We start from the raw sequence: 12,924 nt of genomic DNA, 5'->3' as shown, positions 1-12,924 counted from the left end.
TTGTGTACAGTTTTGGTGTCCTTATTAGGAAGAACGTTCTTGCTATGGAGGGAAGGCAGCGAAGGCTTACCAGACTGAATCCTGGGATGGCAGGTCTGCCTTATGAGGAGAGATTAATTTGTTTAGGATTATATTAATTGGAGTTCAGAAGAGTGAGGGGATCTCATCAAAATGTATAAAATTCAAATGGGATTAGATAGAGAAGGTTCAGAAAGAATGTTCCCAATGGTGGGGAAGCCCAGAACTAGATGTCATAATGTGAAAATAAGGAGTAAACGACAGAGGTGAGGAGAAATTTCTTCACCCTGTTATGGGCCAGGGTTTAGAGAACCCCAAAGTGTATCATGGCGTTCACCTGACCCACAACTTTTAATAGATTGTGGAAAGCACTTCCGGTGGCGGCGATGACTTAGGAAGCCGCACATTTGGGAGCTCCCGATTCAAACGGACTTTTCGGCTCTTTTTAGAGCCCAAAACGGAATTTTTTCGACGTCTCCCAGTGGGAGAAGGTGTGCTGATCGACTTTCTCCACATTTCATGACTCGAACTCGGAGTGGAAAGGGGGAAAAAACGGCAGCAGCTCCCCAGAAAAAACGGGGGAAGGATTCCAAGATGGCGGCCGGCGGAGCACCAGAGGAGTGGAAGCTGTGGGCGCAGGAGCAGCAAGCTGCTCTCCTGCGCTGTTTTGCAGATTTTAAGGCTGAGATCCTGAGCTCTCGGCAGGAAACGAATAAAAAGCTCTCGGAGATTCAGACAACCCAGGGTGCTGCCATCCAGGCGTTGCAGGCGCAGGCCACTGAACGAGAGGAGGAGGCCGTGGTCCTCGTGAGTAAGGTGGAGGGGCACGAGGCACGCCACAAGAAGTGGCAAGACCGCTTCGAGGAGCTTGATCACCGCATGAGGCGGAAGAATCTGAGGGTCTTGGGCCTTGCGGAGGGGCTGGAGGGGTCGGAACTGACAACCTACGTGGCCACGATGCTGAACTCGCTAGTGGGGGCAGGATCTTTCCATCTGCCCCTGGAGCTGGAGGGAGCCCACAGAGTACTGGCCAGGATGCCTAAGGAGAACGAACCCCCGCGTGCGGTGCTGGTGAGGTTCCACCAGTGATCGGGAGTGTGTGCTGCGCTGGGCCGAGAAGGTGAAGAGCAGCAATTGGGAGAATGGGGTAGTACGGATTTACCAGGATTGGAGTGCAGAGGTGGCTAAGCGGCGGTCCGGGTTTAATCGGATGAAGGAGGTGCTCTATAAGAAGAAGATAAAGTTTGGAATGTTGCAGACTGCGCACCTGTGGGTAACTTATGTGGATCGGCATTATTATTTTGATTCCCCGGAGGAGGCATGGGCCTTCGTGCGGACGGAGAAACTGGATTCGAACTAGGGGTTGGGGTTTGCGGGGTCAGTTGTAATGCTTTATTGCTGGTTTCTGCTATTGCTACGTTCTCTTTTTCTGTACATTTGTAATTTTGATACGGTTATTTATTGGGGTGTTCTGTATTTTTGTTGGGGGGGCATTATTTGAGTTTTGTATCTTGCGGGGGGGGGGGGGGGTGGGGGGGTTTGTTGTATTCTATATCGGGTTGGGGTATGGAGTGGGGCTGGTATTTGGGAGCTGTGTCAGAAGCGTGTGGTGGGACAGTGCGAAAGCACGGGCTTTCCTCTGGTTTCCCGCGTTGCGGGGCTGGAGATGATGACGGGGGGGGGTCTTAACTGGTTCTTCCCCGCGCTGGAGCGGTGCCTAGAGGAGGGATAGATTGGGGGATGATCCCACTTTGGGAGGGGTCGGGTTATTGGCGGGAGTTTCCGGGGTCAGCAGAAGTTAGCTGACCCACGGAAGTACAATGGAGAACGGTTCGCGGCTAGGAGGGTTCCAAGCCTGGGGGGGGAGGGAGGGGGGGAAAGGGGAATACCGGGTTGCTGCTGGCAGGGTCAGGAAGGAGCTGGTGTGGGCCGGGGGGGACAGAGGTGAGGTGTTGTCGCTGTGGGGGCTGTGTCGGGCAGGGGGGTGTTGGCCTGGGGCGGGCAGTCGACGGGCTATGGCTAGTCGACGGGGGGGCCCTCTGATCCGGTTGGTCACCTGGAATGCGAGAGGATTGAATGGGCCGGTGAAGCGGTCGAGGGCACTTGCTCATCTGAGGGGGCTAAAGGCAGATGTGGCAATGCTTCAGGAGACCCACCTGAAGGTGGCGGACCAGGTCCGTCTGAGGAAGGGGTGGGTGGGGCAGGTTTTCCACTCTGGGTTGGATGTGAAGAACCGGGGAGTGGGGATTCTGGTGGGGAAAAATGTGTTGTTTGAGGCATCTGAGGTGGTGGCGGATAAGGGAGGTAGATATGTTATGGTTAGGGGCAGGCTACAGGGAGAGAAGTGGTACTTGCTAGTGTGTATGCCCCAAATTGGGATGATGCGGGCTTTATGAGGCGTATGCTGGGACGGGTCCCGGATCTAGAGGCGGGAGGTCTGATTATGGGGGGGGGGGGACTTCAATACGGTGTTGGATCCTTCACTGGATCGGTCCAGTTCAAGGATGGGTAGGAGACCGGCGGCAGCCAAGGTACTGAGAGGGTTTATGGACCAGATGGGATGGGTGGACCCATGGAGGTTTGTGAGGCCGAGGGCACGGGAGTACTCTTTCTTCTCCCACGTACATAGGGTTTATTCTCAGATAGACTTCTTCGTGGTGAGTAGGGGACTGATTCCGAGAGTGGAGGAGGTCGAATATTCGGCCATTGCAATCTCCGACCACGCTCCGCATTGGATGGAGTTGGAGATGGGGGAGGTGCGGGACCAGCGCCCGTTGTGGCGGTTGGATGTGGGGTTGTTGGCGGAGGAGGAGGTATGTAGGAGGGTCCGGGCAAGTATTGAGGGGTACCTCGAAGTGAATGATATGGGGGAGGTCCAGGTGGGGATGGTCTGGAAGCCCTGAAGGCAGTGATTCGTGGGGAGCTGATATCCATCCGGGCACACAGGGAGAGGAGTGAGAGGAGTGAGAGGGATAGACTGGTGGGGAAGATGCTGGAGGTAGATAGGAGGTACGCGGAGGCACCAGAGGAGGGCTTGTTGGGGGAGAGGCGCAGCCTACAGGCTAAATTTGATTTGCTGACCACTAGAAAGGCGGAGGCACAGTGGAGGAAGGCACAAGGGGCAGTGTATGAACATGGTGAAAAGGCGAGTTGGATGCTGGCTCATCAGCTCCGCAAGCGGGATGCGGCTAGGGAAATTGCTGGAGTGAGAGACAAGAGTGGAAATGTGGTGCGGAAGGGGGTAGAGGTGAATGAGGTCTTCAAGGACTTTTACAGGGAACTGTACCAGTCGGAGCCAACGGTGGAGAGGAGGGGAATGGAGAGGTTTCTCGACGGGCTATCTTTCCCGAAGTTGCAGGTGGAGGGGTTGGGGGCGCCGATTGAGCTGGAGGAGCTGGTTAAGGAGATCGGGCAGATGCAGTCAGGGAAGGGGCCGGGGCCGGATGGGTTCCCGGTGGAGTTTTATAAAAAGTCTGTGGACCTAGTGGGCCCCTTGCTGGTGCGGACACTTAATGAGGCATGGGAAGGGGGGACTTTGCCCCCGCTGATGGGGGGGGGGGGCGTGGAAAAGAATGGAGATGGCATCTTGCAGAGGTACGAGCCTGGGTGCCTTGGTAACGGTGCCGTTGCCGCGCTCTCCTAAGAGGTATACCACGAGCCCGGTGGTGGCGGCGACACTCAGAATCTGGGGACAGTGGAGACGGCATAGGGGGGAAACAGGGGGCTCGATGGACGCTCCATTAGGTGGAAATCGTCGGTTCATCCCGGGGAACACTGATGGGGGATTTAGGGGGTGGCATAGGGTGGGCATCAGTAAACTGAGGGACCTGTTTATTGGCAGGAGGTTTGCGGGCCTGGGGGAACTGGAAGATACATTTGGGCTCCCCCAAGGGAACATGTTCAGATACTTGCAGGTAAAGGCGTTTGCTAGGCGACAGGTAGAGGGGTTCACTTTGCTGCCCTCACGGGGGGCGATGGACAGAGTGCTTTCGGGGGTGTGGGTCGGAGAGGGGAAGGTGTCTGACATTTATAAGGTAATGCAGGAGGTGGAGGAGTCGTCAGTGGAGGAGCTGAAGGCTAAATGGGAGGGGGAACTTGGGGAGCAGATAGAGGACGGGACTTGGGCGGATGCCTTGGAGAGAGTCAACTCTTCCTCTTCATGTGCGAGGCTTAGTCTCATCCAATTTAAGGTGCTGCACTGGGCCCACATGTCCGGGACTAGGATGAGTAGGTTCTTTGGGGGTCAGGACAGGTGCACCAGGTGTTCGGGGAGTCCAGCGAATCATGCCCATATGTTCTGGGCATGCCCGGCACTGGAAGAATTCTGGAAGGGGGTGGCGGGGACGGTGTCGAGGGTGGTTGGATCCAGGGTCAAACCAGGGTGGGGACTTGCGATTTCTGGAGTTGTGGTGGAGCCGGGAGTGCAGGAGGCGAAAAAGGCCGGTGTCCTGGCCTTTGCGTCCCTAGTAGCCCGGCGGAGGATCTTGATGCAGTGGAAAGATGCGAGGCCCCCAAGTGTGGAGACCTGGATCGGTGACATGGCGGGATTTATAAAATTGGAGAGGGTCAAATTTGCCCTGAGAGGATCAATACAAGGGTTCTATAAATGGTGGCAGCCTTTTCTGGACTTCCTGGCTCAAAGATAGGTATCTTGGTCAATAGCAGCAGCAACCTGGGGCGGGGGGAGGAGAGAGGGGGGAGAGGGGGGAAGAGGAGGGGGGGGAGAAGAGAGGGGGGGAAGAAGAGAGGGGGGGGAAGAAGAGAGGGGGGGAAGAAGAGAGAGGGGGGGAGAAGAGAGGGGGGGGGGAGAAGAGAGGGGGGGAAGAAGAGAGGGGGGGAAGAAGAGAGGGGGGGGGAAGAAGAGAGGGGGGGAAAGAAGAGAGGGGGGGGAAAGAAGAGAGGGGGGGAAGATAGGAGGGGGGGAAAGAGAGGGCGGGGGGAAGAAGAGAGGGGGGGAAGAAGAGAGGGGGGAGGGGGGGAGAGAGGGGGGAAGAAGAGAGGGGGAAGAAGAGAGGGGGGAGGGGGGGAAAGAGAGGGGTGGGGAAGAGAGGAGGGGGGAGAGAGGAGGGGGGAGAGAGGGGGGAGAGAGGGGGGGGGGGAGAGAGAGGAGGGGGGGAGAGGGGGGTGTTCCTTATTATTGTTTCTATTTTTTCTCTATTTTATATGTTATGTAACTTAACATTGGGTTAATTTAAGTTGTTAATATGTTTTGTTGTTCATTGAGGATGGGCGAATGTTTATGGTTGCTATCATTATTGTTATTGTTGGTATTTTATTGCGGTTCGTTGTTTATAAATACAACATTTTTCAATAAAAAAATTTTTTTTTTTTTTAAACTTTTAATAGATTGTGGTATGGGGAGCACATGGCCCACTCTACAGGTGTGGTACAGCAGAAGTGGAAAAGTACTTTTTAAAGCAAAACAATGTTTATTCTATGAACTCAAGTTAACCTTTTTAAAACATACAGTGAATATCTTAGCAACCATAAATTTGAATACAACACTAAGTAATCCTTAATAACTTCCCAAACAACCTCCAGATGACAAAATAAACACCTTTTAACAGAAGCACATCAGGTTTCCATTCACTACTGAAAACATTTATAATTTTGAATTCACCAAATGATCACGAGATAGTCTTTTCATAGCAGAAAGATCAGCAGTACACCTGCTTTGTCTGGCTTCAGCTCCAACAGTGAAAACAAAACTGAAACACACCCTGCAGCAAACAGCCTAAAACAAAAGTAAAAAGCTGACAGACAGCCCAGCTCCACCCACACTCTGACATAATTGATAAACACCCATTTCTTAAAGGTACTCTCGCATGACAACCCAGAGAGTGGTGAATATGTGGAACTTACTATCACAAATAGTAGTTGAGGCCAAAACATTGTGTAATTTCAAGAACTAATTAGATATAGCTCTTGGGTCGAAAGGGATCAAGGGGTTTGGGGGGAAGACAGGATCAGTTTTGAGCTTGATAATCAGCCAAGATCAGAACAAATGGAAGAGCAGGCTCGAAGGGCTGAATGGCCTCCTCCTGCTTCCAATTTCCATGTGTGTTTCTATATATGAGCAGAAATCTCTAGTTAAGCATTGGGAAGTCCCTGGCCACCAACCCACTGTCCCTGGAAATTGTCTGAGGCCGAACCAAACTGTGACATAATTAACCTTGAGATTAATCTCTGATCATGTATCCACACCACCAGTAAAGTTATCCATTTCCACCTTCAGAATCTGGCCAGTGTTTGTTGTTCCAATTTTCAGATTGTTGAGGCATCACTGGCAAACAGTTCAACTGCATATATGTACATTTCAGACCCAAGCAGGTTATTCTTCTTAATGAGACATATTCCACAGTATTTTTAGTCAATTTTAGGAAGGGTCCAAAACTGCCCTGTGAAAAAGTGAGTAAAAGCTGTCAGTATATCATTAAAGCTGTTCACTAATGTTTCTCAGAGAAGGAAAACTGTTAGGTATTTCCAGTTTGGTCTACATGTAATGCCAGTCCTGTTGACTCTTGATGCTCTCAAAGCAACTAGGAATGGGTAACAAATGGCACTTACCATTGTTACGCAAATTTTAAGCACGCTTTTTTAAAAAATCTCCTTTATAAACATTCTGGCAGATCCACAGTGAGTTACATCAAAAAGCGGTTTAATGTTGTTGTGATCAGTCAATTTCAAACCAGCAAAAGCAGAAGCTAAAACCAATTGAAAATCAGTGGGGGGAGAGGGTGAGTGAGAGTGACATTGCGATGAGGAAAAGTCCCAGGGTAAGTGTCAGAATGCACTTGTTCCTGGGCGGCAAGGTGGTGCAGTGATTAGCACTGGTGCCTTGCGGCGCTGAAGGCTCGGGTTTGATCCAGACTCCGGGTCACTATCCATGTGGAGGTTGTACATTCTCCCCTTGTCTGCAGGGGTCTCACCCCCACAATCCAAAGATGTGCATGGTAGATGGATTGGCCACGTTAAATTGCCCCTTAATTGGAAAAGAATTTTTTTTTAAATGCACTTGTTCCAAACTTCCACCACTGATACAGCAGACTAGGATCATGGGGAGATACTTCACTTTGTTTTCCAAAGCACCTCCTCATACATTGGCTCACTGATACTGTTGTGTGGTAACCAGATTTGTAGGGAGGGGAGTTTGGGGACATGAATCTGGATTGCCTTGGAGAAAGGTGTTTTCTTTCTCCCTTTGTAAGGGGGCTGCTTTATAAATAAAATGAAATCCCTCTTAAAGTTTCAAGACTCCATGTCCTCAACCTAGCCTGAATCCCACTGCCAAATACCACAATTTAGCAAGCTGGCAGGAATTCCAGTGCCAGGCTGGGATCTAGTATATCCCAGTTTCCAACCTTTGTAGCACAACCTCATAAGAGTTAGGGCAGGAGTTCACATTCAGGGGCAAGCACTTTCAGCCTCATTTGGTCTTTACTCCTTAGCCACTTTGAATACCATCATATCACTGTCAGTCTTATCTGTTGCAGCAAATTGCTACATAATGAAGTTTTAAAAACTAATTTTCCTTTTCAAACGTTTTTAAAATTATCAGAGTAGAAATTGTACTTGTGTATTTCAGCTTTTTCCATCCTGAAAATCCAACTGAAGGAATATTGGTTAAAACAATAAGTCATAGCAATCTCATGATGACCCACTACATGCCCCTTGTAACCAAAACAATTTTGCATTTACATAGTGCCTTTCTCAACCATTAGATGTCTCAAAACATTTTACAGCCAATGACGCACTTTTTGAAAAATCTTTATATTCGCCGTTGTTTCATCATTTTCACCATAAAAATAAAAAAACAGGAAAACAACAAAGCAACCCCACCAATATGCAACCTAAAACATCGACTCGCAAAATTTAAAAAACAAACAACAAACAAACACCCCCGCCCCTTAGCATTCAGTGGCAACCAAATCCCGAAAGTGCATGATAAACAAGCCCATTGAACTGTAGAACCACTCCTTAAACTTAAACTTCACCTTCTCCAGAGTCAAAAGTTCTCCCCACCATGCCAAGGCACAGGGCAGAGAAGCTGACCTCCACTCCAACAGAACCCGCCTACGAGCAATCAGCGAGGCAAAGGATCAAATATCTGCCCCTGCACCCATCTACAACTCGGGCCTGTCTGACATCCCGAAAATGGCCTCCAGGTGACCCGGCTCCAACTCCACATGCAGCACCCCCGAGATGGTGTTAAATACCTCCCTCCAATACCTTTCCAGCTTTAGGCAGGACCAAAAGATATGAACATGGTGTGCGGGGCACCTCCCACACCATTCACATTCATCTTCCACCCCCTCAAACAGCTGGCTTACCCGTGCTTTTGTGATGTGCGCCATAGACACAACCTTCAATTGTATCAGCCTCAACCACATGCATGAGGTTGAAGCATTTCCCCTTCGCAGCACCTCCCAACACAGACCCTCTTCCATTGCCCTCCCATCCCCTCCCTGATCTTCGTCCCACTTCACCTTAATTCCCTCCATGGGCACCCTATCCTCCTCCAGAATCCTCCCATAAGTTGCCCATACCACACTCTTCTCCAAACCCCCCCCCCCCCCCCCCCCCCCCCCCACCGACAATATCACCTCTAGCAATGAGGAGGCCAGCACTATCGGGAATGTCGGGAAATCCTTCCACGCAAAACCTTGGAGCTGTAGGTACCTAATCCCTCCTGCGCTAACCCGTACTTATCTCCCAGCTCCTCCAAACTCGCAAATTGTCCCCCCAGGAAAAGGTCTTTCATTACATTAATCTCCCTCTCCTCCCATCTCCGAAACCTCGCAAAAACCTGGCTCAAACATATGATTTCCCCTAATCAGCACCCCCCTTGACCCTGCCCCCAACTTAAACTGCTGTCTAAACTGCCTCTAGATCTTCAAAGTTGCCACCACCACCGGACTCAACGAGTACTTGCCCGGGGCCATAGAGAGCATTGACAGCGCCCTCAGCCCTGACTCCCTACACGAGACCTCCTCTATCTTACTCCACCGGGACTCCCCCCCCCCCCCCCCCCCCCCCCCGCCCCTTCCTTGACCCAGCCACGCAACTTCTCAGCGTTTGCCACCCAATAATAATAATACAAAAGGTTTGGGAGGCACAACCACCCGCCTCGCCTGTCACCGTCTCTGCAGGACCACCGTCCTAACCCTGGCCACCTTTTCCCCCCTCCCTCCAAATAAGTACGGTGAACAATTTGGGTAGAAAAACCGGCAAGCACTGAAATAGGAACAGAAATCGTGGTAGCACATTAATTTTAACTGCCTGCACCTGGCCCGCCAACGACAGAGGGAGGTTATCCCACCTTGCCAAGGCGGCCTTCACCCTCCCCACCAAGCTAGTAAAATTACACCTTCGGAAGCCACCCCAATCACATGCCACCTGCATCCCCAAGTACCTAAAGTGGGTTGCCATCCTACAAAATGGCAGTCCCCCCACCTCCCAGTTGGGACAACATAAAATACTCGCTCTTAGCTCAGTTCAATTGATACCCTGAGGATGAAAATGAAATTAAATGAAATGAAAATCGCTTATTGTCACAAGGAGGCTTCAATGAAGTTACTGTGAAAAGCCCCTAGTCGCCACATTCCGACGCCTGTCCGGGGAGGCTGGTACGGGAATCGAACCGTGCTGCTGGCCTGCTTGGTCTGCTTTAAAAGCCAGCGATTTAGCTCAGTGAGCTAAACCAGTGATTTAGCCCAGTGAGCTAAACCAGCCCCAGAGCGAATGACCGAATCGGTGGAGCAGGCCTATTATAGTCCCCGCCGACATGCTCAGCTCTGAGATGTACAGTAGCAGATCATCAGCATAAAAGCATTACCTATGTTTCCCCCCTCCCCCTCGTCACTACCCTCCTCCACAATCCCGAGCTCCTTGGAACGAGGGCCAGCGGTTCTATAGCCAATGCAAACAGCATAGGACACCACTGTCTAGTACACCGGTGCAGAGCAAAATACCACAAATTCATATTATTCGTGTGAACACTCTCCATTGGCTCCCTATATAGCAGCCGTACCCATGCCATAAACCTCGGCTCGATCCCAAACCTTTCCAACCTTTTCAAATGACTCCACTCTACCCGATCAAATACCTTCTTCACATCCAGTGCCACCACCACCTCTGTCTCCTTTCCATCCATCGGTGATATGATCACATTTAACAAACTTCTAACATTTGAAAACAGCTGCCTTCCCTTCATGATCCCTGTCTGATCCTCGCCTAGCACTTTCGGGAGCCACCCCGCCAACCTTGCCACCAGCATCTTTGCCAATATCTTGGCTGCCACATTTAATAGGGATAAGGGCCTGTAAGATCCACACTCCACCCGATACTTATCCTTTTTTTAACAGCAGGGAAATCGAAGCCTGCCCCAAAGTCTGCGGCAAAACCTACCTACCAATCACCTCCTCAAACATTCCCACTATTTACGGTGCCAACTTGTCCTTAATCTTCTTATAATATGCCACTGGGAACCCATCCGGTCTTGCCGCCTTCCCTGACTGCATCCTCCCGATTGCCTCTTTTACCTCCTACCTCCCCCAACCTTGGATACTCCAACCCGTCCAGGAACTCCCTCATCTCTCGCTCCTCTCCAGGCAGGTTTGACCTATACAACGTCTCATAGAACTCCGCAAAAACTTTGTTAACCTGCCTGTCTTATCAGTTTCCCTGTCTTATCCCGTGCCTGGACTATCTCCCTCGCCTCCGCCTCCTTCCGGAGCTGATCGGCCAACATACACCCCGCCTTCTCCCCATACTCATAGACTGTCCCCCTCGCCCATCTCAATTGGTGCACACCGCCTTCCCTGTGGACAGCCAATCAAACTTTGCCTTAAACTCTTTCCTCCTGTCTGGGTCCCCTGTGTATCGCCTATCCAACTCCATCATTTCCTCTATCACCTTGTGGCACACCTCCCTCTCGTCCTTGTCCACTTTAGTCTTAAATGATATCACCTCGCCCCTCACTACTGCCTTCAGAACCTCCCACACCGCTAACAGCAAAACTTCCCTGTGCTATTAAATACCACATATTCCTCAATTACCTTCCCAATCTTATCACAAAAAGTCCAGGGTCCCAACAACCCCACATCCATTCTCCACCCTGGTCTAAGGGCCACCCCCTTCTCCAAAACCTCATTCACCCAATCCGGTACATATTCAGAGATCACTATTGCTGAATACTCTTTGACCCCAGCCAATAACTCCTTCCCCACCATGAAAAAGTATTTTCTCAAATACACTTCATGTACCAGGGAGAAAAATGAATACTCCTGCATCCTTGGGTGCAGGAATGTCCACGGGATCATTCCTCCCATCTCTCTCATGAGCCCAGTCAATGACTTTGCCCCCTCCGCCCGACTGGGCAACAAGCACGGCAGCGACCTGTCCATCCTCAGCTCTTGCACCATATTCCAGACCCCTCCTACTATTAACTCATGTGTGTCCAAATTAAGGATGGCACCATACACCCTCTTTACAAACCCTAGATCATCCCAGTTGGGCCCATATTCGCTCGCCAGCACCACCAAGCTCCCCTCCAATGCCAAGTCACAATCACGTTCCTGCCCCCTGATCCACCACCACCTTCTCCATCTGAAACCTCACCCTCTTGCCCAACAATAGCGCTATCCCCCGAGCCCTACTGTCAAACCCAGAATGGAACAGCTGACTCCTGAGCATCACCTGATCATTCATCCTCAGGTGGGTCTCCTGCAGCATCACCACATCAGTCTTTTGACTCTTTAAATGCACAAACACCCTTGGCTTCTTCACTGGTCCCCCAATCCCCTCACGTTCCACGTTACTATTCTGACCTGGGGCCTCTCACCACCCTACCCCTCCTATTTGCCATCATCATAACCCCAGGCCCTGCCCACTGGGCGTGACATGCCTCGACCCTGTGTTGCCGTTGAACTCCTCCTCCGCCCAGAGTCCCCCCATCCATTTCCTCTTGAAAACACCTCTCCCATTATCAATCCATCCCCCCCATCTTTCACACCTCCCAGGTCCATTGAAACCTGTTCAACCAGCTTCCAATGACCGCGGCACCTCCCCCCACCACACTCCCATTTACTAGCCAACCTACGTGTGCTAATGTGGAGGCCCCTGCCCAGGCCCCCCTCCTCCCAATTCCCTCCCCCATGCCCAATCCCTAGAAACAAAAGACAATCTTAACCAGTGCAAAAAACCGTGCCTCAGAAAACCACAATAACACCAAAGTTTACTTATCTCCTACCGCATACTGCAGGGTTGACTACCCTTCCCCACCAACTAACCCAAAAAACCAAACTCCCAACTGTTCCCCGCTCTCATACAAAACAAATAAATGTCCTTAAATAACAAACAAGAAATTAAACTATGTACAGCATTTCACCCCCTTTCCCTCAGTCCAAAGCCAAAACCCAATCCCATCTCTCATTTGAACACCAGTCCTTCAGCCTTCACGAACACCTCCACCAAAGTAGAAGTCCTATGTGTTATAAGTCACCCTCAGCTTCGCCGAGTAAACCATGCCGAACCTCGCGCCATTACTGTAAAGTGCCGCCTTCACCCGACCAAAGGCTGCCCACCTTCTCGAAGCTCCATGGTTAAGTCCTGGTATATACGAATACAAACTCCTTCCGACTTCACCTCACGCCTTTCTTTCATCCAACTCAGGACCTTCTCCTGAACATGATACTTATGAAAACAAATTAAGTCCCCCTTGGCAGCGCATTTGTCTTCAGCTTGGACCTGAGTGACCAATGAGCCCTGTCCAGTTCATACCGGGAGGGTTCTTCCCCCTCCCCCAACAACTCTGCCAACAATTTTGTGAAGTACTCAGTCGGCCTCAGGTCCACCATTCCCTCGGGCAAGCCCATAATTCATAAATTCTGCCACCTCGACCTATTC

This window comes from Scyliorhinus canicula, chromosome 3, assembly GCF_902713615.1.
Source record: "Scyliorhinus canicula chromosome 3, sScyCan1.1, whole genome shotgun sequence".
In the NCBI taxonomy this organism is placed as follows: Eukaryota; Metazoa; Chordata; class Chondrichthyes; order Carcharhiniformes; family Scyliorhinidae; genus Scyliorhinus; species Scyliorhinus canicula.
The sequence above is the reverse complement of the archived record's forward strand: the minus strand, read 5'-3'. Positions refer to the sequence as shown.